Genomic DNA, 24,721 nt, shown 5'->3' on the forward strand with positions numbered 1-24,721 from the left:
TTTTATTTTAATAGTTCATCAATGAACGAAAATAAAGTTGTGTGTAATAAATTGTATAAATAATACAGTCAGGTAATCTTACATATTGTGGATTTTAATATGAAACATAATTGCAAATGTTACTAAAATAGTTAATAAATAATTTTATTTAATAAACAGTTGTCTTATAGTATTATGATCATTTTTATGTTATTTAATCAGTGCATAATATATTGTTAAATATGATCTACGATGAAGCCAGTGAAACAGCTCATTAGAATAATGAAGTATATTATGCAAACTCCTTGACATATTTTGCAACATGATTTGAGTTTAAAACAATCCTCTCTTTAAAATCCAGGGCTGTATTCAGAGTTTGCACACAATTAACAGGAGTTTCTTCCAATTGATTATACTTTAGAGCAACTGTACTGAAAATAAAACATGCAAATGCAAAAAAATAAAAAAAATAAATAAACGGATTGCAGAAATCTGATATTTGACTATTCATTGAGCCAGACTCAACACACTTGAGTCCAGAAGCATTGGTCTCACTGAACGACCATTATCCAAATGACCAGCAACATATGATTCATAACTCATAAACAGTTGTAAACACTGATTATATTTCTTTAGCAGGTGTAAAAGCATCTGCTTGATGTGTATTTATTCAGGATATTCACTCGCGTAATTCAAGACCATCCTTTTCTGCTGGAGATGATCTAGTCAGTCATCATTATCAGCCGCTATTCATCTAGTAACACTCTTCATTTAATATTCACCTGTTATCATTAACAGCCATTCATCATTCATCTGGCTCTGATAGCACTCCAAAGGTGGTCAAAAATACAGAAATTAGAGCGAGAAACTGAATGAATAATCAGTCAAGGAGCTGAAGCTTTAAAAAAAAATTGGAAAAATGATAAAAATAGTCGAAATGGAAACTGCGTTTTATTTGCAGTGCAAACTTCCCTGCACTTTCACCATTTAATAGAAATAAATGACAAACTAAAAGAGCTGACAGCTTCAAGAGACAAGATCTTTATTAAACATCGAGGACAACTCATCCACAAGATGATATACTTATACTAAATATACTTCATTAAACATGTACACACAGACAACACCTATATGCTATAAAATCACAGGTTAATGATGTCTGTATTTAACCAGTTAACTGAGGAAAGTTAACTTTCGCTTTAAGATTTAAAGGGCCAGCATTGCACCAGACCCTCTTAAGTGGTTTTGTTTGAAAGTGTAGAATCTATATTTTATGCACATGTGCATCACTTTGGTTTTTATTCTACTGTACAAAAGTTATTTACACTTAAATGCACGGTGTTTTTTTCAATATTTTTATTTTAATTAATTAATTTGTTTGTTTGTTTATTGATTAATTAAATGATTGCCATTTGTGCAGTATTTTATGTTAATTAATTTGTTTGTTTGTTTGTTTGTTTATTTGTATGTTGATTGATTGATTGATTGAATGGCCATCTGTGCAATATGTTTGTTAATTAGCTAATTAATTTGTTTGTTTATTTGTTTGTTTATTTGTTGATTGATTGAATGATTGCCATTTGTGCAATATTTTATGTTAATTAACTAATTCAATTGTTTGTTTGTTTGTTTGTTTGGTTGGTTGGTTGGTTGTTTGGTTGTTTGTTTGGTTGGTTGGTTGGTTGGTTGGTTGGTTGTTTGTTTGTTTGTTTGGTTGGTTGTTGATTGATTTAATGATTGGCGTATATGCAATATTTTTATGTTGATTAACTAATTAATTTGTTTGTTTGTTGTTTGATTGATTGAATGATTGAATTTTTTGCAATATTTTAAGTTAATTAACTAATTAATTTGTTTGTTTGTTTGTTTGTTTATTGATTAATTGAATGATTGTCATTTGTGCAGTATTTTATGTTAATTAACTAGTTTGTTTGTTTGTTTGTTGATTGATTGATTGAATGATTGCCATTTGTGCAATATTTTATGTTAATTAACTAATTTGTTTGTTTGTTTGTTTGTTTGTTTGTTGATTGAATGATTGCCATTTGTGCAATATTTTATGTTAATTAACTAATTTGTTTGTTTGTTTGTTTGTTTGTTTGTTTGTTTGTTTGTTTGTTTGTTGATTGAATGATTGCCATGTGTGCAATATTTTATGTTAATTAACTAATTTGTTTGTTTGTTTGTTTGTTTGTTTGTTTGTTGATTGAATGATTGCCATTTGTGCAATATTTTATGTTAATTAACTAATTTGTTTGTTTGTTTGTTTGTTTGTTTGTTTGTTGATTGATTGAATGATTGCCATTTGTGCAATATTTTATCTTAATTAACTCATTTGTTTGTTTGTTTGTTTGTTTATTGATTGATTGAATGATGGCCATTTGTGAAATATTTTTGTTAATTATTTAATTTATTTAATGGGCAACTGATGAAAAAAAATGTTGGTAATAAATGTTAATTACCTTAATTAATTGTATTTAAATGAATGACTTACTAAAGGCTAAAACGTACATTATTTATGCCACACAAACAGCATCAAAACAACCCGTTTATACATCTCCAATAAGACACTAGTATAAATGTAACACACTGAAATGGCCAGGCCTGCAGACTGCAGTGTGTATAACCACCGAAATCCACGTAAAGCCTGAATTTTGTGTGCGTGATGGAAACTTGTCAGCAGTGATTTTAATGTGTGGTGTTAAACATGACAATTAGCCTTTAACACAGCAAACGATATATTAAACCATTAAAGCCAGCGTACGCTACAGTATCAGCACTTACACCGGTGCATGTACGTATTACAGCACAGCTCATTAAGATAACAGTAAATTAATGCAGCTTTCACTCACACACACACACACACACACACACACACCGTCGTAATCCTGGAGTGGCCATTAAAAGTGTGAAGTGGAGGTATCAGTGCTGTTATTCAGATCAAGACATGAGGATGATGATGCTAGAAATTACTTTGCTGTCCACACACACACACACACACACACACACACTCATGTCTTTCTAATATTTACAGCATGACTGATTTGCGATAGACTGATTGTAAGAAATGTAATTACCAGGACACAATGGCCACACAGCACAGTGTTTTTTCTCTCTCGCATTTGCTGACAGGACACACACACACACACACACTCGTCAGAGGTTGCGGTGTGTGCTGTTATATTGGGCAGAGAGTAAATGAGCTGCAGTGAACTCGTGTGATGTTTTGACACTTGCGAAGAAGAAGAGAAAAAAACAGGGATGATAAAACAACACAAAGGAAGGCATTATGAATTTTATTAATGATGGTGGGACAGTATGCAAAACATCAAAGGTCCACGCGAGAGATTAATGACCCTCAGCTAGACTGTTTAATTACTGCCGGCTAATTAGATTCTTGACCAAATTTTTAATATCTGCATTCGCCTCCAACACCACGGCGAGAATCCACCATTTATCAATCTCTCAGAAAACGCTGGAGTGGGCGGCATTTAGCGGACGCTGAATTAAACACACGCCGAGTCTGCCGTATTTTAAATAAATAAAATAAGATTAAATTAAATTAAGTACTGCCATTATTTTTTGTCATTTCAGACTATAAGAGTACAGATTTTTTGTGTGTTTAGTTTTACTTGTTTATATTTATTTTAATAATAGTAATAATGATAAATAAAATAATTAATAATAAATAAAAATATAATAATAAATAAATACATTTATATTAATAATTTAAGTAATAATTATAACAATTATATTATTTTAATTAATAATTTAAATAATTAATTAATACTTTTAATATTAATAATACATAAATTAAATAAATAAATAAATAAATAAATAAATAAATAAATAAATAAATAAATAAATAAATAAATAAATAAATAAATTGCAGACTAATTTCATTGGCCAACTTCAGACATGCCCTCTGACAAGCATTGACACTGAAGCCACATGTGAATCGGGCTTAAGAGTACATTTTTTTGTGTGTTTAGTTTTACTTATTTATATTTATTTTAATAATAATCATAATAAATAAAGTAAATAATTAATAATAAATGGATGACACAGTGGCGCAGTTGGTAGTGCTGTCACCTCACATCAAGAAGGTCGTTGATTTGAGCCCCGGCTGGGTCAGTTGGCATTTCTGTGTGGAGTTTGCATGTTCTCCCTGAGTTTGCGTGGGTTTCCTCCGGGTTCTCCAGTTTCCCCCACAGTCCATACACATGCGGTACAGGTGAATTAGGTTGGCTAAGTTGTACGTAGTGAATGTCTGTGAATGGGAGTGTATGGATGTTTCCCAGAGATGAGTTGCAGCTGGAAGGGCATCCGTTGTGTAAAACACATGCTGGACAAGTTTACGGTTCATTCCGCTGTGGTGACCCCAGATTAATAAAGGGACTGAGCCGAAAAGAAAATGAATGAATGAATTAATAATAAATAAATATAATTTAATTAATTAATTAATCATCAATAAAAAAATTTAATATTTAAAGTATTGTAATTTTTGTGATTTCAGACTCCAAGAGTTTTGTTATATTTCTTATATTTATTTTAATAATAATTCTAATAAAAATAATTAAATTGTTAATAATAAATAAAAACAAGAAACAAATTAAATCAAATACTTTAATAATAAATAAGATAAGATTAAATTTAATTAATTAAATTATTTAAAATATTGTCATTTTTGTAGTTGTAGACCAGTGGTTCCCAACCTTTTTCTCTGGGGCCCCCCCCCATGAACAAATACAAACATTGGAGCCCCCCCACCATATAAATACACACGCACACACATATATGTGCCGTATATATATATATATATATATATATATATATATATATATATATATATATATATATATATATATTTACTGTATGTGTGTGTTTATGTGTATTTAGATAGGCTTTGTCTTATCTTTTCTTGGCTTTTCTTCGCCTCTGAAGAATCATTGCATTGACGTTTCTCTACCATTTTTGTTTTGATTTTGCCTTTACGAGAAGTTGGACAAGCACATTGCGCAAGTGAGCAAAATGTAAAAAATAATTTAAAGTTATTTATTTTAATTATTTTTACTATTATGTTGGAATTTTAAGCATGTGTGTTGATTTTTTTTTTTTTTTGGTACTTAAAAATACATATATAATAGTAGGGCTGATTTTGGGAAAAATCATAATCACAATTACTTTGGTCATAATTGTAATCACAATTATTCAAAACGATTATCAGTTAAAGTCAAAATTATTAGCGCTCCTGAGAATTTTTTTTTTTTTATAAATATTTCCCAAATTATGTTTAACAGAACAAGGAATTTAACAGTATTTTCTCTAATATTTTTTTTTCTTCTAGGCTTATTTGTTTTATTTTAGCTAGAATAAAAGCAGGTTTAAATATTTTGAAACCTATTTTAAGGTCAATATTATTAGCCCCCTTAAGCAATATATATTTTTGATTGTCTGCAGAAGAAACTACTGTTATACAATGACTTGCCTAATTACCCTAATTAAGCCTTTGAATTGCACTTTAATTTGAATGCTTGTATTTTGAAAAAAATATCTAGTAAAATATTATGTGCTGTCATCATAGCAAAGATAAAAGAAATCAGTAATTAGACATGAGATATCAAAACTATTATGTTCAGAAATAAGTTTAAAAAAAACTTCTTTCCATTAAACAGAAATTGGGCAGGAAAAGGGTTGCTAATATTCAGGAGGGCTAATAATTCTGACTCAAGTGTATACACACAGTTATTTTCCACCCTGCAAAGGAAAGAGAAATAAATACAATAGAATAAAAATATAAAACAAACTGTGCATTAAGCATCTCCACTGTAAGAAAAACACTTTAGCTACAAAAATCCTTCAGTCAAGAGCAGAGAAACATTTTCTCCTTGTTTGATTAATCATAAAAACAGGCGGCAGCAGGAATATTTTGCGCTTTCTCTTTAATGGTTTCTCTTTCACGTCTTTTAAACGTCAACTCGTTTGTTTATTACACAAATGAGGGTTAATATAAATAATCACTAAACACCGCGTTTTGACACCTATTTGACCATTAAAGCGCTCACGTTAAGATGACTTTAGATGTCTGCGCTCCTCTGCTCGTCAGTGTGCGAATGCTGACCGGCCGCATGCTTCTGACTGCGTGTGCGTGTAGCACACACACATAGGCACGCGGTCTTTCGCAACACGTGTACAACTGGAAAGGGGGCGGTACATGATGGATATAATCGTTTATCTTGATTAATGCTTTTTTATAATTGTTTGAAATCGAAATCGCATTTTGGATTAATTGTACAGCCCTATATAATAGTGGAGCATTTTTATGCCTTTTTCTACCTCAACACTTATCCTCTCCCGCGCCCCCCTTGTGAACTCTGGCGCCCCCCTTAGGGGGGCGCGGACCCCAGGTTGGGAACCACTGTTGTAGACTATGAGTACAGATTTTTTAGTGTGTTTTGTTTTGCTTATTTTTTTATAATAACATTAATAATAAATTAAGTTATTAATAATAAATAAAAATAATAAACTAATTAAATGACAAAGATACAATATTTTAAAAATAGTAACAATAATAATACAGTAATTAATAATAAAATAATAAAAAATAAATAAAAAATAATTAAAAATAATTAAAGTAAATGTATTAAATAAAATCATCAAAGTATTGTTATTTTGTAGTTTTAGTTTAGTGTTATATTTATTTTGACATTAATAATAATAAATCTAATTCATTATAATAAATAAAAAATAATAAACAAGTTAAATTAGATCAAATACAATGTTTTATTTGTAATAATACTAATAATAAAATCTGATACAATCTGGTTAGAAAACACTTGAATGGGTGGCCTTTACCGAACGCTGAATTAAATCCACACCAAGTCTGCATTTACACAATCTTATTAGGCTTAAACTTAAAAATAAAGCATGATCATTAATGCGCTCCACTGGCTGTAGTAAAATAGATCTCTTTCAGATCTACAGTATTTAAATCCTTGACATTTTTGTGATTTCAGATTTTCAGATTTGTTTAGTGTGTGTGTGTCTATAATGTCATAAATTAAAAATGTAAAAGTAAGCTGTAAAGAAGAATATGAGTGTATGGTTGAAGTGGACAGAAGCCACAGCTCCATCTACTGTCATTTTACTGATCTTTATAAGACATGCTGAATATTCAGACAGTGTCAGCAAGGCAGTGCTTTCTTTTACTATAAAAACTCATTTTTCCTCTGACTGTTGACAACTGGATGTGAAATGCAATGAGCTTTCATTTGGAAAAAAAGATGGTTTCCAATACATGGCTTTTACTGAGACCCATTAAGAGTCATTTTGTCTTAGTATGTGAGTAGCCTTAGGGGTTTTTAATTGCAGAGTGAATTTAACTATAAATATCTGCAGATTATATGTTTAAGATTTTTGTTTGCTGATGTACATGTGTGCATTGAACATGGGTTCATTTTAAATGTGATCAATCCAACATACATTTTATACATAATTGACACTAACTATGCTGTTTATTCATTTATTTATTTTTAATTTTATATTTATTTATTTATTTATTTATTTGATGTATTTATTTTTTTTACATATTTATTTTCTTTTTACTTATTTATTTATTTATTTATTTATTTATGTATTTATTTATTTTATTTATTTATTTTATATTTATTTATTTATTGTAGTTTATTTTCGATTTATTTATTTATTTTCTATTTATTTATTTTATTTATTTATTTTTATTTTTTATTTTCTATTTACTTATTTTTATTAATGCAAGTACTTTCTATTTATTTTATTTCTATTTTAATTTATTTTCTATTTGTTTATACGATTTATTTTTGTGAGTGATTGTGATTTATTTACTATTTATTTTTCTATTTGTTTATTTTTATTTATTTTTACTTTATTTTACGTTTTCTGTTCATTTATTTCTATTTATTTTTTATTTATTTATTTATTTTGTGTGTGTAATTGCAATTTCCTTTTGTTTATGGAAGTTTTTGCTTTGCATTAACTTGCTAAAAACATTACATTTAAGACATATTGTCCACAAATGGACACAAAATGTTTAAATAAAATTTATTAAAAGTAAACAGATCCCTACCTCAATAAGTAAATAGGTGAAAAAACAACAAAACATTTAAAAAACATTTAGAAAAGGAAATAAAAGATAGTTTTGTCACTTTGATTTTGCTCGTTTTCTAGCATAACTTAAATAATTGTGTTTATAAATTTTAAGACAAAACATCACAGCACTTTTTTCTAAAAAAAAATATTTTGGTGTTTTTTAACCCTTTAAAAGGCGTTGCAACTGCCTGGTTAATCTATTGTTCTTAGGTTATAATTAAAACAAGAAACAACAACAACAAAACTCAATGTATAGTGTCAGGAACACAAAATAATCAAAGAAATTGGTCAAATAATAATAGTAATACAACAACAACAATAATAATAGTAATAATAATAATAGTAATAATAAGCATCATCAATAAGCATTTCTTTCGGGTTAGTCCCTTATTTATCAGGTGTTGCCACACTGTAATGAACCGCCAACTATTCCAGCATATATTTTACACAGCAGATGCCCTTCCAGCTGCAACCTACTGCTGGAAAACATAAATTCACACTCATTCACACACACACACACACACACACACACACACACACACACACTCATACACTACGGCCAGCTTAGTTCATCAGTTCCCTATAGCGCATGTGTTTGGACTGTGGAAGAAGCCGGAGCACCCAGAGAAAACCCACGTCAACTCAGGGAGAACATGCAAACTCCACACAGAAATGCCAGCCCAGGCTCCAGCCACTGACCTTCTTGCAGTCAGGCCACAGAGCTAACCACTGAGCCACTGTGCTGCCCATTCATCATAAATAAATACATAGAATACATACATGCATATGAATAAACAAACTAGAGTAATAAATGAATTCTGTTTACAGTGGGTTAAAGTGTTTGACCAGGACATTCTTTCACGAGTTTACCTCTTCTGATCAACATGACAACTAAAGGCATTTCTAGAGAAAATAATAAATGCCGTCTGAATAGATTTCAGTGTGTCATAGCTGAGATATGTAAGTGCTGCTTCCCCTCAAATCGGCATTCTTGCGTGTTCTGCTAAGTGTGTGTGTGTGTGTGTGTGTGTGTGTGTGTGTGTGTGTGTGTGTGTGTGTGTGTGTGTGTGTGTGTGTGTGTGTGTGTGTGGATGAGTTTCTCCCCGCTGTGCTTTTGTTCACACCAGTGAAATGAATTGTCTCCCCACAGGACTCAGAAACTCAAAAACACAACAGCGGCGCTCTCTAAATGAACTAGAGTGAGTGTGACACGGCTTTCATTCACACACAATACTTCCCCCATCAAAGGCAAGAGGCGCAAGTATTATTTTAACAATTTAAAACAATTAAATCTGTCAAAATAAGCTGTGAATGCACTGCAGAACACACTTAATTACTGCTTTTCCTCCCCGATGGAGCTTTCGCTAAAGACAACAGATAATGCATTTGTAAGACCACTGTAAGTGAAACACAAGAGAACCATCTGCAGTGTGTGTGTGTGTGTGTGTGTGTGTGTGTGTGTGTGTGTGTGTGTGTGTGTGTGTGTGTGTGTGTGTGTCGCAGGATTCTTCCTCGCAGCTACGACTGCTGTTCTTCTTTTGTCATGCAAGAAAACAAAGTCCAACTCATCCAGCCTCACATAATACTGATTTCATATGAGTGCTTGAGTGTGTATGTGTGTGTGTGTGTGTATGTCTTGTAATCCTTACATTGGAATGTCCCCACAAGTATAGGAGAACCAGTTAAATTTTAATGAAGTCCCCATAAAGATAGCTGTACAAGTGTGTGTGTCCCTTGTATTCCTCACATAATGGTGACCAAATGTTCCCACAAGTATAACAGCACCAGTCCCCATAAAGAAAGCTGTAAAAGTGTGTGTGTGTGTGTGTGTGTGTGTGTGTGTGTGTGTGTGTTTGTATTCGTGTATGTGTCATGTATTTCTTACATTGTTGGGACCAAATGTCCCCACAAGTATAGTAGAACTAGTTCATTTTTAGTAAAGATACTTGCTACGTACAGGTGTGTGTGTGTGTGTGTACCTTGTATTCCTTTACGTTGAGGGAACCAGATGTCCCCAGAAGTATAGCAGAAACACTTACATTTAAATATAAGTCCCCAATATAAGACAATATAATATTAAGTCCCCATAAATATAGTGTGTGTATGTTTGTGTGGGAGTGTTTGTGTGTGTTTGCGTGTGTGTATAGCTTGTATTCGTTACATTATGGGTACCGAATATCCCCACAAGAATAGCAGAACCAGTTAATTTTCAAGTCCCCAAAAAGATAGCTGTACAAGCGTGTGTGTGTGTGTGTTCCTTACGTTGTGAGGACCATATGTCCCCACATATATAGCAGAAACAGTTAAATTTAAATTTCAATAAATCATCATAAAGATAGTTAACAAGTGTGTGTGGGTTTGTGAGGTTGTGTGTAAATTGTATTCATCACGTTGTGGGGACCAAATGTCCCCAAAAGTATAGCCGAACCAGTTACATTTTAATACAGTCCCCATAAAGATAGGTGTACAAGTGTGTGTGTGTGTGTGTGTGTGTCATGTATTCCTTACATTGTAGGGACCAAATGTCTCCACAAGTATAGCAAAACCAATTATTTTTTTTATAATTTTTTTTTATTAAAGTCCCCAAAAAGATAGCTGTACAAGCGTATGAATGTTTGTGTGTGTGTGTCATGTATTCCTTACATGTCCCCACAAGTACAGCAGGACCAGTTCATTTTCAGTAAAGTCCCCATAAAGATAGCTGTACAAGTGTGTGCGTTTGTGTGTGTATGTGTGTGTGTTGTGTATTCCTTACATTGTGGGGACCAAATGTGCCCACGGATATAGCAGAGCCAGTTCATTTTAGCAAATTCCTTGTGAAGGTATCTGTACAAATGTGTGTGTGCGTCATGTATTTCTTACATTCTGGGGACAAGTTCACATAATACATATTCCTTATGAGTGCTTTACTATCTGTGTCTTGTACTTCTTATGTTGGAATGTCCCCACAAGTATAACAAAACCAGCACGCTTTCAGTTAAATCCTAGTAAAGATAGCTGTACAAGTGTGTGTGTGTTTGTGTGTGTGTGTGTGTGTGCATGTGTCTTGTGTTCCTTACATTGTGGGGACCCAATGTTTCCACAATTTGGACTTTGTGGGGATTTTTTTTTTTTGTCTCCATTAGGACAATAGCTCATAAATCACACTTAATTATGTATTTTGAGAATGTGAAAATGCAGATTGTTTTCTGTGAGGTTTGGATTTGGGAAAGAGGACAGAATATACAGTATAAACATCATTCTGTCTATGGGACGTCCCCATAAATATAGCTGTACAAGTGTACGTGTGTTTGTGATTAAATCAAATACTTGACCCAAATCCTTTAATATGTAATAGTTGCATTGTTTGTTTGTTTGTTTGTTGCTGATGATTATTGGTAAGTGTGTAACAGGCTCTCATATATTGTGTAGAGCGTCGTGTTAAATATGCAGGACTCCATCTGCAGGGGTCCTGGGGGGCTGCTCTTGCTCTGTGTTTCATCTGAGACTTTACAATCACATTAATTAGAATTAATAACTATAACGAGAAAGTAGAATCACTGCAACTTAAAGCACATCAAATGCTCAAGTCCAAACCTTCCTCCAGGGTCAATAGTACAATACAATATTTATACAATATTGCATGTCAATATTATTAGCCCCTTCAGCAATATTTGTTTTGATTGTCTCCAGAACAAACCACTGTTATACAAGACTTGCCTAATTACTCTAACTTTACCCTAATTAACCTAGTTAAGCCTTTAAATCTCACTTTAAGCTGAATGAAAGGGTATTGTGCTGCCATCATGATTATTAGAAATTAGTTAATAAATCTGTCATGTTTAGAAATTAGGGGAACATTTAACAGGGGACAGCGCGGTGGGTAGCACTGTCACTTCACAGCAGGAAGGTCCCTGCTTCGAGCCTTGACTGGGTCAGTTGGCATTTCTGTGTGGAGTTTGCATGTTCTCCCTTTGTTGGCGTGGGTTTCCTCCGGGTGCTCCGGTTTCCCCCAAAGTCCAAACACATGCGCTAGGGGAACGCGCATGTGTTGGTGTTGGGTTGCAGCTGGTGTTGGGTTGCAGCTGGAAGGGCATCCGCTGCATAAAAAATATGATGGATAGGTTGGAAGTTCATTCCACGGTGGCGACCGCTGATTAATAAAGGGACTAAGCTGAAAAGAAAATGAATGAATGAAAGAATAAATGTTGGCAACAACACAGCGTTTAATAGACGAACAGTCTTATACATACACCACGTTTAACTATAATAACTGGCGATTAAACTCAAAGTGTGATTTAATATGTGACTGAAATGTTTACATCTGTCAAAAATGACTGAATTCTCCTCACAAGCATGAACATTTTTGGATGTTTCAGTGTGTGTGTGTGTGTGTGTGTGTGTGAACGAGGGTGTATGGGTGTTTCCAAGTGATGGGTTGCAGGTGGAAGGGCATTCGCTGTGTAAAACAAATGCTGGATAAGTTGGCGGTTCATTCCGCTGTGGCGACCCCTGATTAACAAAGGGACTAAGATGAAAAAAAATGTATGAATGAATGAACATTTAACAGGAGGGTTAATAATTCTGAACCATGTACTTAACACCTTACCTTTACTCATTTTTATTGTACTGTAATAACATTTGTAAAGCTGCTTTTGGCCAGCGGAGAAATTAAAATGTTCGTGCCCAACTGAGTCTGGTTCTCTCAAGGTTTTTTTTTTCTTCACTCCCATCAGGTGAAGTTTTTTTTCCCTCTCCGCTGTCGCCACTGGCTCCCATTGTTCAGGATTGGTAGAGCTACGCATCGATGAATTTGCTCTTCAGTGTTTGAACTCTCAGTAATGATTAAATCACACTGAACTGAGCTAAACTGAACTGAACTGAACTTAAACACTAAAACCTGAACCACACTGTTCCAGTTACTATGACTATTTATGTAAAGCTGCTTTGACACGATCTACATTGTAAAAGCGCTATACAAATAAAGCTGAATTGAATTGAATTTTGGAATGATAATTATTGTCAAGAGTACTGTACAAATCAACTTGAACTGAATTGAATCTAGTTAGTAATTTAGCATTAGACATAATCTGCTGACATGCTTTGCATTTGCATTTTTTAACATTGTATATAATCTGTGGACTTTGGAAGTATAGTAACTAAAATGTCCATTTATTCATTCATTCGTTCATTCATTTTAATTTCAGCTTAGTCTCTTTATTAATCCAGGGTTGCCACAGTGGAATGAACCGCCGTAACTAAAATGTAACAAAATAAAATAACGACTTTTTTACTTTTTTATTTAAGTTTGACAGTGCAAATGCAATTGGAATCACTTGTCTGGAAACTCATAATATTTTAGACAAAAAATATTACTTTACAAACTGTATTGTGCATCAACCATTAAAACATTTGCGTATTATTCAGTAATACTGCTGAAAGGCGCACTGTAAAAAATGGCCGTGATTTCAACGGTAAAAAACTGTAAAAATGCTACAGTACAAATCCGTAACCTGGTTAACGGATATGTTTCCTTAATATATACTGCGAATAACCGTAAATTGACTTTCCCAGAATTCCCTGCATGGCACATCACTTTTTATGCATTTTGTTGACACTAATATGGATCTTTTTAGTTGTTTCCCCAATCAGTTATGTACATTAGAGATTTATGTTACAGCTAATGTTGATAAACAATGTTTATTTCATGACTTTAATTTTATGCGTGTTACCATACTGGTGTTCAGTAGCTGTGTGGATGACATTGAGCACCTTCTATATGCTGAGACTCTTTACTGCTTGTGGGAAGAGTTGATTGTGATGAGCTTTGGCTCATTATGTAACCTCCTCATCACCACCTGCATGTAGGTGTGCTAACGTGTCTAACTGTGTAACAAAAGATGTGTAGATGTTGATCATTCAAAATACAGACATATTACCTCTATAAATTAATAAAATACGGTAATTTACCGTAAAAATGAAAAATTACTTTTACGGTTTATACCGTGTTTTAAACGGTTTAGTACTGGCAACCACAGCTGCCGTTTTTATACCGTAAATTTTACGAATTTATTTTTTACAGTACATATTAAAAACTGAATAAATATACCGCGGGGAAAGTCTCAGAAAACATTTTTGTAAAAGTGCTGTTGTCTTGAATTTCCCCTGGATGTTGGTAGCAAAGAAAGAAATCCTTATATGCAAAGAAAACAAATGTAATTGGTTAACAAATTAAGTTATGTATAATAACATGACATGACGCAGGGAAAAAGTATTGAACACATGAAGAAAGGAAGGTGTAGAAAGCCCAGACAGCAGCTGAAATCTCTCAGTAGTTCTTCAGCAAGCCTCTGCCCTTCCTCAGTGTAATTGAATATCATCTGCTTCAGTCCAACATCTGCATTAGCAGGAGGATGAAGATTAACCCAGAGCGGACATTTCAACAAGGCAAGAATCCAAAACACAGCCAAGGAGACTCTCAGATGCTTTCAGAGGAAGAAGATCAAGCTGTAGAATGGCCCAGCCAATCACCTGATCTGAATCCAATAGAAAATACAGAATAAAGCTCAGAGTTAATAGACGAGTCCCACAGAAGCATCCAGATTTGTACACTCTGTTGAAGTCTGTGAGAAACTCACACCTGAGCAACACACATGTACATTTTTTGAAGTAACTTACATAACATGGGTGGCACGGTGGCTAAGTGGTTAGCACTGTCACTTCACAGCAAGAAGGTTGCTGGTTCGAGTCCCAGCTGGGTCAGTTGTCAATTCTGTGTGGAGTTTGCATGTTCTCCCTGTGTGTTCCTCACAGTCCTAACATATGCACTATAGGGCAATTGATGAGCTAAACTGGTCGTGGTGTATGAGTGTGTGTGTGTGTGTGTGTGTGTGTGTGTGTGTGTGTGTGTGTGTGTGTGTGTGTGTGTGTGTGTAAATGAGTGTTTATGGGTGTTTCCTAGTACCAGGTTGCAGCTGGAAGGGCATCTGCTGGATAAGTTGATGGTTCAATCGTACACAAGTACCATTGGCACAATTAGATCACCATTACAACCATCATCAATACACAATAACCCCATCACAACACACACGTTACATAAAATACACAACTCTACAGCATCACACAATCAATCGCCATGAAAACAAATCAAAGCAAACGAGAAATCAGAGAGGAATACGGTGATCCAGAGCCTTTTTTATGTTTATTACTGTTATTTGTTTAACCATTCGCCTTACTGGAAAGCCTCAGGAGCTGCTATTTGTCAGACTGATTGTTATTATATATTTTTGAGCTTCTGTCCATCTTTTGTTCCTCAATTTATCCATTTAAGATGGAGCAGATCCTGAAAAGCGTCTCTTGTGAAGTGAAAAGGCTTTCGGTGCCTGTGGTGATTCCTGTGTAGTTTATCAGACGGAAGCAAAGATTGACTCCGTCTGCCACGGACGCATTCGTGATAATAAATAAATATGTTGTCCATCTTAAGTGCTGCTTATTGCGTTTCTTCGGAGCCAAATATGATTTTTTTTCCTCCTTATGTCTGAAGCGCGGATCAGAAATGGACTCTGTTAACTCAGAAGCGCTGATCTCAATCACGTGTGATTACATCTGCGCCGTCCATACATCCATCTGCCCATCTCCTGCTCTATCTGTCTCATAGCACACACACACACTCAGAAACACACACTTACGGGAAAAAGAGGGAAAAATGCACTTTAAGCTAGATAGGAAGTAAACGTAATCATCAAAATGTCATTTTGAGTTTAGTGGAAGTTACTTTAGTTCATGCAGATGCTGTTTTTCTGTTTCTGTTCTGTGTGTGTGTCAGTTTCTTGTGAGTCCCCACAAGTATAGTAAAACCAGTAGATTTTGACGTTATGGAACTTTGGTTCCTATAAGGAAAATAGCTGATAAATCAGACAGAAAGAAGTATTTTGAAAATGTAAAAATGCAGAAATGTGTGTGTGTTTCTTATAAGGACCAGATGTCCCCACGAGTATAGTAAAACCAGTCAATTTTGAATATGTGAAGACTTTTTTGTTTTTATAAGGAAAAACACTTATAAACTCCACAGAAAGAAGTATTTTGAAAATGTACAAATGCAGAAATGCCTCCATGTGTGTCTATGTGTGTTTGTGTACCTTGTATTCCTTATGTTCTGGGGACCAAATGCCCCCACAAGAATAGCACAACCAGTTCATTTTGACCTTGTGGGGACTTTTTGTCTGTGTGCATTTGTGTAGGATACTTGTGAGGACCAAATGTCCCCACAAGTAAAGTAAAACCAGTAGATTTTAACTTGTGAAGACTTTTTTGTCCCCATAAGGAAAATGGCTTATAGAACTAAACAGAATGAAGTATTTTCATGTGTGTTCCTTATGATGACCAGATGTCCCCACCAGTAAAGTAAAACAAGGTTTTTTGACTTTTTTGTTTTTCTACTGGAATTTGCTCATAAATTCCACAGAAAGAAGTAATTTCAAAGTATCCAAATGCATGTGTGTGTGCGTGTGTGTGTGTGTGCACGTGTATGTGCGTGTGTGGTGCATGTGTGTATGTATGTGCGTGTGTGGGTGCGTGTGTGTGTGTGTATATATTTTGTATTCTTCATGTTGTGGAGACCAAAGTCCCTAGAAGTATAGTAGAACCAGTTAATTTTGACCTTGTGGGGACTTTTCGTCTCCATGTGTTTATGTTTCTTGTATTCCTTATGTTCTGCGGACCAAATGACCCCACAAGAATAGCACAACCAGTTAATTTTGATCTTGTGGGAACTTTTTTGTTTTCATGAGGAAAAAACGCTCATAAATTCCACAGAAAGAAGTATTTTGAAAGTGTACAAATGCAGAAATGTTTGTGTGTGTATGTACCTTGTATTACTTATGTTGTGGGGACCAAATGCCCCTATAAGTATAGCAGAACCAGTTAATTTTGACCTTGTGGAGACATTTTTATCTCCTTGTATGTATGTACCTTGTATTCCTTATGTTCTGGGGACCAAATGACCACACAAGAATAGCACAACTGGTTAATTTTGACCTTGTGGGGACTTTTTTTATCTCAATGTGTGTATGTTCCTTGTATTCCACTCGTTCTGGGGACCTAATGACCCCACAAAAATAAGCCAACCAGTTAATTTTGACCTTGTGGGGACTTTTTAGTCTAGTGTGTAGTCCATGTCTCTTAAATAAGCAGTAACTAAGCAATTTAAAACTGTAAGTAAGTGTAAAATATTATGTTAATCTGCATGTCTTAGAGAATCAGTAGTATATTATCTCCATAGTTAAAAGTTCAAATGTTAATTTAATTTGTGGAGCATCAGTTCAGAGCATTGTTCAATTAGCTAATCTAAAAATCTAACAATTATCATTTTGATCAGTTGTTTGGGAGGCAAATCTTTCATATTATGTGAATCATGAATCATTCTAGGAATAAATTTAATTTATTCAAACAATTAATTAAACAGAATTTAACAGAAAAAAAAACAGAATTTAACAGGAAAATTAAACAGCCCACATTTCACAAAAATGTTCTCTTGAACTTTATTTCCATTGGAGAGAGTCATTAAAATTAAATGTATAAGAGTTCCCAAATAAATGTTTCTTTAGTATCAGATCACAGTAGAATGATTTCAGCTTTGGATCACATGAATCAATGAATATAACAATAGCTTAAATTTGTTGTTGTTTTGTTTGTGTGTTTTATGATCGCATAAATGCAAAGTTACCAGCCCTAAACCTTTGCATTCAGTGGTGCGCTTCATATACAATCTGCTCGTCTTGTATGCATGTTTTCTTCATAAGCCCTTATGAGAGATGTGTGTTTGATGATAAAATAACAAGTCTTCCAGTTTAATGGCTCTATTCCTCTGCTGGTCCTGAGACAGCGGATGGGATCGGGGCGGGTGTGGGTCGCGCTCATGATTAATGTGTAACGGGCGTTTCTGCGCTGTCATGCGTGACCGTGCGAGGTGTCTGCTGTCCGCTTCATAATGAGAATAAGGCAGGTAATTGTCACGGTGTTTGAGGAGTCATCTTTTATCAAACGGGCAATTCATCTTCCGGCCGTAAAGAATAAAACAGGTACATTGATTTATTGCCGACTCCAAGAGACCCCATCACTCAGCTCTCTTTATGAAAATCAAGGTGTTTGTTTAAACAACCCCGAGGAGGAAAGCACACCCACATGAAAACAATAATACTATAGTCATTTATAGTAAGAACTGTTGAACAATACTGTATTAAATTACTTGAGTTTATCAGTTGTGGCGATTCTACAGTTGCTATGGTAACACAACAACTAGTGTAGTTGATCTGTTACGGTCATTCTATAGTTGCCATGGTAACACAACAACTATTGTAATTGATCTGTTGTGGTAATTCAATAGTTGCTATGGTAACAACAACTGTTTCCATTGATCTGTCTTGGTGATTTTATAGTTGCTATGGTTAAACAACAACTATTGTACTTGATCTGTTGTGACTGTTTTGTTGCTATGGTAACACAACAACTATTTTAATTGATCTGTTGTGCTAATTCAACAGTTGCTATGGTAACAACAACTATTGTGATTTATCTGTTGTGGTGATTTTAGAGTTGTTATGGCAACACAACAACTATTGTAATCGATTTGTTGCGGTGATTCTGTAGTTGCTATGGTTACACAACAACTGTCGTATTGATCGGTATTGAAGATTTTGTAGTGGCTATGGTAACACAACAACTATTGTAATTGACCAGTTGTTGTGGTTCTGTTGTTGCTATGGTAACACAACAACTATTGCCTTGATCTGTCTTGGTGATTTTGTAGTTGCTATGGTAACACAACAACTATGGTAATTGAACTGTTGTGGTGATTCTAAAGGTGCTATGGTAACAGAACAACTATAGTAATTGATGTGTTGTGGTGTTTCTATAGTTGCTATGGTAACACAACCACTATTGTATCGTTCTGTTTTGATTCTATAGTTGCCATGGTAACACAACAACCGTTGTAATCGAACTGTTGTGGTGCTTCTGTTGTTGTTGCTATGATAACACAATAACTAAAGTAATTAATCTGTTTTCGTGACTACGGTTGCTATGGTAACACAACAACTATTGTAATTTATCTGTTGTTGTGATTCTTTTGTTGCTATGGTAACACAACAACTATCGTATTGATCTGTATTGGTGATTTCATAGTTGCTACGGTAACACAAAAACTATTGTGATCTAGCTGTCGTTGTGATTCTATAGTTGCTATGGTAACACAACAACTATTGTAATTGATCTGTTGTGCTAATTCAACAGTTGCTATGGTAACAACAACTATTGTGATTGATCTGTTGTGGTGATTTTAGAGTTGTTATGGCAAAACAACAACTATTGTAATCGATTTGTTGCGGTGATTCTGTAGTTGCTATGGTTACACAACAACTGTCGTATTGATCAGTATTGGAGATTTTGTAGTTGCTATGGTAACACAACAACTATTTTAATTGACCTGTTGTTGTGGTTTTATTGTTGCTATGGTAACACAACAACTATTGCCTTGATCTGTCTTGGTGATTCTTTAGTTGCTATGGTAACACAACCACTATTGTATCGTTCTGTTTTGATTCTATAGTTGCCATGGTAACACAACAACTGTTGTAATCGAACTGTTGTGGTGCTTCTGTTGTTGTTGCTATGATAACACAATAACTAAAGTAATTAATCTGCTTGCGTTACTTTACGGTTGCTATGGTAACACAACAACTATTGTAATTGATCTGTTGTTGTGATTCTTTTGTTTCTATGGTAACACAACAACTATCGTATTGATCTGTCTTGGTGATTTTATAGTTGCTACAGTAACACAAAAACTATTGTAATCTATCTGTCGTTGTGATTCTATAGTTGCTATGGTAACACAACAACTATTGTAATTGGTTTGTTGTGATTCTATTGTTGCTGCTATGGTAACACAATAACTAGTAAAAAAAACAATCAAATTTCAACAAAATGTTAAATATTTTTTGGTTTCTGCTAATTTTTACTCCTTTAAAAATGTATTTAATGTTTTCCCATTACATATTAAATTGGCATACGCATTTTTGGACTGTTGTCATAAACTGTTTTGTTAGATTAGCTCCAGATTAGGCTAATTTAATGTATATCCACAAACATAACACTGTAAAGCTTCCTGTAGAAAATATCAATTTACAAGAGGCTTGTGAGGACTGTACTCATATATCCTGAGCACTGTAAACTATAATACACTTTGCTGTAGTATGATTCAATAACACTATAGTGTTCACTATATGAGCTGCTATAGCATTCATCGCTCTCAGAAAATGGCTTAATATTTCATCAGAAGCTGACAATAGAAATGAGAGAGCGCTACGGCCTCCCACTACATTATTGTGATGTATTTTACATGTGACATGTGGTACTGGCAGAGATCACTGAGTGTTTTTCTCCGTTACAAAGGAGCATAAAAAGTTTGTGTTGGTCCCCCGGGGGTCTGGAATCTAAACAGCACCTGTGAGAGCAGATGGGGATGGGGAATGAATGCGGTACGGCGAGACCTGCTGAGAGAGAAACGGCCGCTGTTGTTGATCCGCTCACGATGCGTTTAGGAAAGAGTCGCTCTTATTAAACACACACTTGAACTCTCACACAGCAGAGCAGATCTGTCGTTTCTCTCACAGTGATGCATGAGGGGAAAAACAAATGTTCTGTCATCTTTACTGACACATCCCACATGAAAATAGAAAAAAAACAATGGTTATATTTTGAACCATGTTTTAAAGTACTTGAAATATTCGGTTGTGGTGATTATATAGTCGCTATGGTAATTATTATTATTTATTATACTGCAAAACAACCGGTACAACTGCAGTAATAAACAAAGCATACTACAATTGTTATTATAGTTTATCAGTTCACAGTAAAGTATACACTGGAGCATTTATTAACAAAATGTGTATATATACGCTCACCGGCCACTTTATTAAGTACACCTTACTAGTACCGGGTTGGACTCCTTTTGCCATCAGAACTGCCTTAATTAAGATTTGCTCCATATTGATGTGATAGCATCACACAGTTGCTGCAGATTTGTCAGCTGCACATCCATGATGCCAATCTCCTGTTCCACCACATCCCAAAGCTGCTCTATTGGATTGAGATCTGGTGACTGTGGAGGCCATTTGAGTACAGTAAACTCATTGTCATGTTCAAGAAACCAGTCTGAGATGATTGAGCTTTATGACATGCTGCGTTATCCTGCTGGAGGTAGCCATCAGAAGATGGAGACACTGTGCTCATAAAGGGATGGACATGGTCAGCAGCAATACTCAGGTAGGCTGTGGCGTTGACACCATGCTAATGGACTCAAAGTGTGCCAAGAAAATCTCCCCCACACCATTACACCACCACCACCGGCCTGAACCACTGATACAAGGCAGGATGGATCCATGCTTTCATGTTGTTGAGGCCAAATTGTGAGCCGAGCATCTGAATGTGTCAGCAGAAATGGAGACTCATCAGAGCAGCAACGCTTCTCCAATCTTCTATTGTCCAGTTTTGGTGAGTCTATGTGAATTGTAGCCTCAGTTTCCTGTTCTTAGCTGACAGGAGCGGCACCCGGTGTGGTCTTCTGCTGCTGTAGCCCATCCGCCTCAAGGTTGGACGTGTTGTGTGTTCAGAGATGCTCTTCTGCAGAGCTCGGTTGTAACGAGTGATTATTTGAGTTACTGTTGCCTTTCTATCAGCTGGAACCAGTCTGGCCATTCTCCTCTGACCTCTGGCACCAACAAGGCACACAGAACTGCTGTTCACTGGATATTTACTCTTTGTAGGACCATCTTCTGTTAACCCTAGAGATGGTTGTGCGTGAAAATCCCAGTAGATCAGCAGTTTCTGAAATACTCAGAGCAGCCCGTCTGACACCAACAACCATGCCACGTTCAATGTCACTTAAATCCCCTTTCTTCCCCATTCGGATGCTCGCTTTGAACTGCAGCAGATCGTCTTGACCATGTCTACATGCCTAAATGCATCGAGGTGCTGCCATGGCATTATCTGATTAGAAATTTGCGTTAACGAGCAGTTGGTCAGGTGTACCTAATAAAGTGGCCGGTAAGCATATATGTAAATTGCATATCGTTTATGGCCACAAAATTACGTCTAATATATATATTTGTTTTACTGCTTCATGTGTGATTTTATAAGGAATAAAAATGTGTTATGATGTAGGACTGTAAAGCAATTCTCAGAGTCCTCCAAATAAAGTAGAGTTGTGTCCTTTGTGCACTCCTCTCCTGTCTTTAAGCGCCTCTGAGTGCATTTGTTTCATTGGCTGTTTGACTAAGCGGATGTGCTGTGTTCCTGACAGATGAAGAGAGCGAGCGGAGGGCAGTCAGACTCTCCACATCATGACCTCCTGTCACACAACAACCTTTCTGCGCTCATTTTGAGGGACGGTGACCCTCGCGGGACGCAGAGGTCAAAAGGTCAGCAGCGTGTCAATCAAATCATACTCTCTCTCCCTCTTTCTCTCTGTGCCTCCACACTCTTTCCTTGACGTCCTTATGTTCCAGCCATGCTAAACTTTATTCAGCTTGTCAGAGTTAAGAATTGACAAAATGCCTTCTCACCCTCAGTGTCACATTTAATATATACAGTTGAAGGCAGAATGATTCGCCCTCCTGTGATTTTTCTCTTTCAATTATTTCCCAAATGATGTTGAAGAGATTGAGGAGTTTCTCACAGTATTTCCTACACTCTAAAAAATATTGTTTGGACAAAACAAAAAAATTAACGCAACAGTTTGCATTCAAGTTACGACAACATCTAACAAAATGAGGTTCAGACAACAAACTTTATTATGTTAGCCGAATCTTTTCCTCGTAAATCAGAGGGATTTTTACATTGCATAAACTCCGTTTTTTAAGTTGAATACTCAAAAAAATAATTAGTTTTAAACAGTTTTTTAATTAAAATTCACAACAAATCCAGCGTTATGTGCGTAATTGCATGTTTTCAAGTTTAGAACCTCAAATAAATTAAGTAGCTGAAATTGTTTAATTTTTAGGGTTTTTTTTTAGCAAATTTACTGTTCATGCTTGTATGAAATTCATTTAACAACAAAATTTTTGTTTTCCAGTAATTTTATTTTTATTAAACAGATTTTTATTGTTTTACGAAACAAAAACATGTAGTGTTCCATATTATCAGTATAAAAAAACAACAAAGAACATCAGTGTGTGGGAAAATACAAAGCAACTCCATTAGTGTGGACAAATTGAGTTATCAACCCAATTTCTTTGGGTTGCTACAAGTTAAATATTGTTTTAAAGTGATTAACATTTTTGTTTACCTTTAAATTAGCCGAATTTTTAAATTGATGTAATTATCAATATTTTCCTGTTTTGAAGCTTAATAAAATTATTCTGGCAATTTAAAAGTTTTAATCTAATCAGCATTTCAGAATTTTTACAATAATGTATTAAGCTATGTAGTGGTAACAGACCTCTTGAGTAATTTTTTAGAGTGTATAATATTTTTTCCTTCTGGAGAAAGTCTTATTTGTGTTATTTCAGCTAGAATAAAAGCAGTTTTTAATTTTTATTAAAGCATTTTAAGGTCAATATTATTAGCCCCATCTATCAATATTTGTTTTGGATTGTCTCCAGAACACCACTGTTATTCAAATACCGTATAATACACCACTGCATAGTCAAATATTATGTGCTGTCATCATGCCACACATAAAAGTAATCCATTTTTAGAGATTAAAACTATTATGTTCAGAAATGTGTTTAAAAAATCGGTCACACTTTACAATGAGGTTCATTAGTTAATGTTTATTAATGCATTTACTAACATGAACAAACAATGAACAATACATTTACTACTGTATTTGTTCATGTTTGTTAATGTTAGTTAATGAAAATACAGTAGTTCATTGTTAGTTCATGTTAACTCATGGTGCATTAACTAATGTTAACAAGCATGCACTTGGATGTAAATAATGGATTAGTAAATGTTCAATTATGATTAATAAATGCTGTACATGTGTTGTTCATGATTAGTTCATGTTAGTAAATGCATTAACTAATGAACCTTATTGTAAAGTGTTACCAAAAAATCTTTCCATTAAGTGAAGTTTATTGATAAACTAATTTCGAGAGGAGAACATGCTTATGATTGATAGCAGCTGGTTATGAAAGAGCTTGCGTGGGTTTTCTCTGGGTTCCTCGGTTTCCTCCCACCATCCAAACACATACACCATAAGTAAATTGACAACTCCAAAGTAGCATCTTAAGCTCAAACTCCCCTCTTGCCCTTCAAACGGGAGCGAGCCCCGGGCTCGAGGTTATTCTGAGCTCAGGGCTCTCTCCCAGGAAAGAATGCCAAGTATGAACTCTTGAAATAGTGTGACATTTTACACACTTCTTCCTGCAGAGGATGTTTCAGGGCCTGGATATGGATTTTCTTGCACTATAACAAATTACAGATTATTACTGTTACATGTGTACAGATGTTTACCATTGAAATAATTTATATTTTTAATGTCAGTGTTGAGCGTCTGTCAGGTTTCTCTTTTATTCTCCATTGATGATCTGCTAATAGGTGGCTATCCGTGAATGCTGTGTTCAAGAGCTGTGTG

General features: G+C 34.7%; 1 long non-coding RNA gene across 4 annotated transcripts in view; it reads left to right on the forward strand.

Moving 5' to 3' along the window:
• LOC141386154 (uncharacterized) overlaps positions 1-24,721 on the forward strand; it is a 227,609-nt gene that overhangs the window by 189,432 nt on the left and 13,456 nt on the right. For 2 of the 4 annotated variants that reach the window (XR_015492965.1, XR_015492964.1), the window contains exons 4-5: positions 9,257-9,305; positions 22,445-22,562. This is a non-coding gene — a long non-coding RNA (uncharacterized LOC141386154). The remainder of the gene's footprint in view (positions 1-9,256; positions 9,306-22,444; positions 22,563-24,721) is intronic. The other 2 variants (XR_015492963.1, XR_015492962.1) reach the window with 1 other exon arrangement.

The sequence above is a fragment of the Danio rerio genome, chromosome 6 (assembly GCF_052040795.2).
Source record: "Danio rerio strain M-AB ecotype USA chromosome 6, GRCz13ab, whole genome shotgun sequence".
In the NCBI taxonomy this organism is placed as follows: Eukaryota; Metazoa; Chordata; class Actinopteri; order Cypriniformes; family Danionidae; genus Danio; species Danio rerio.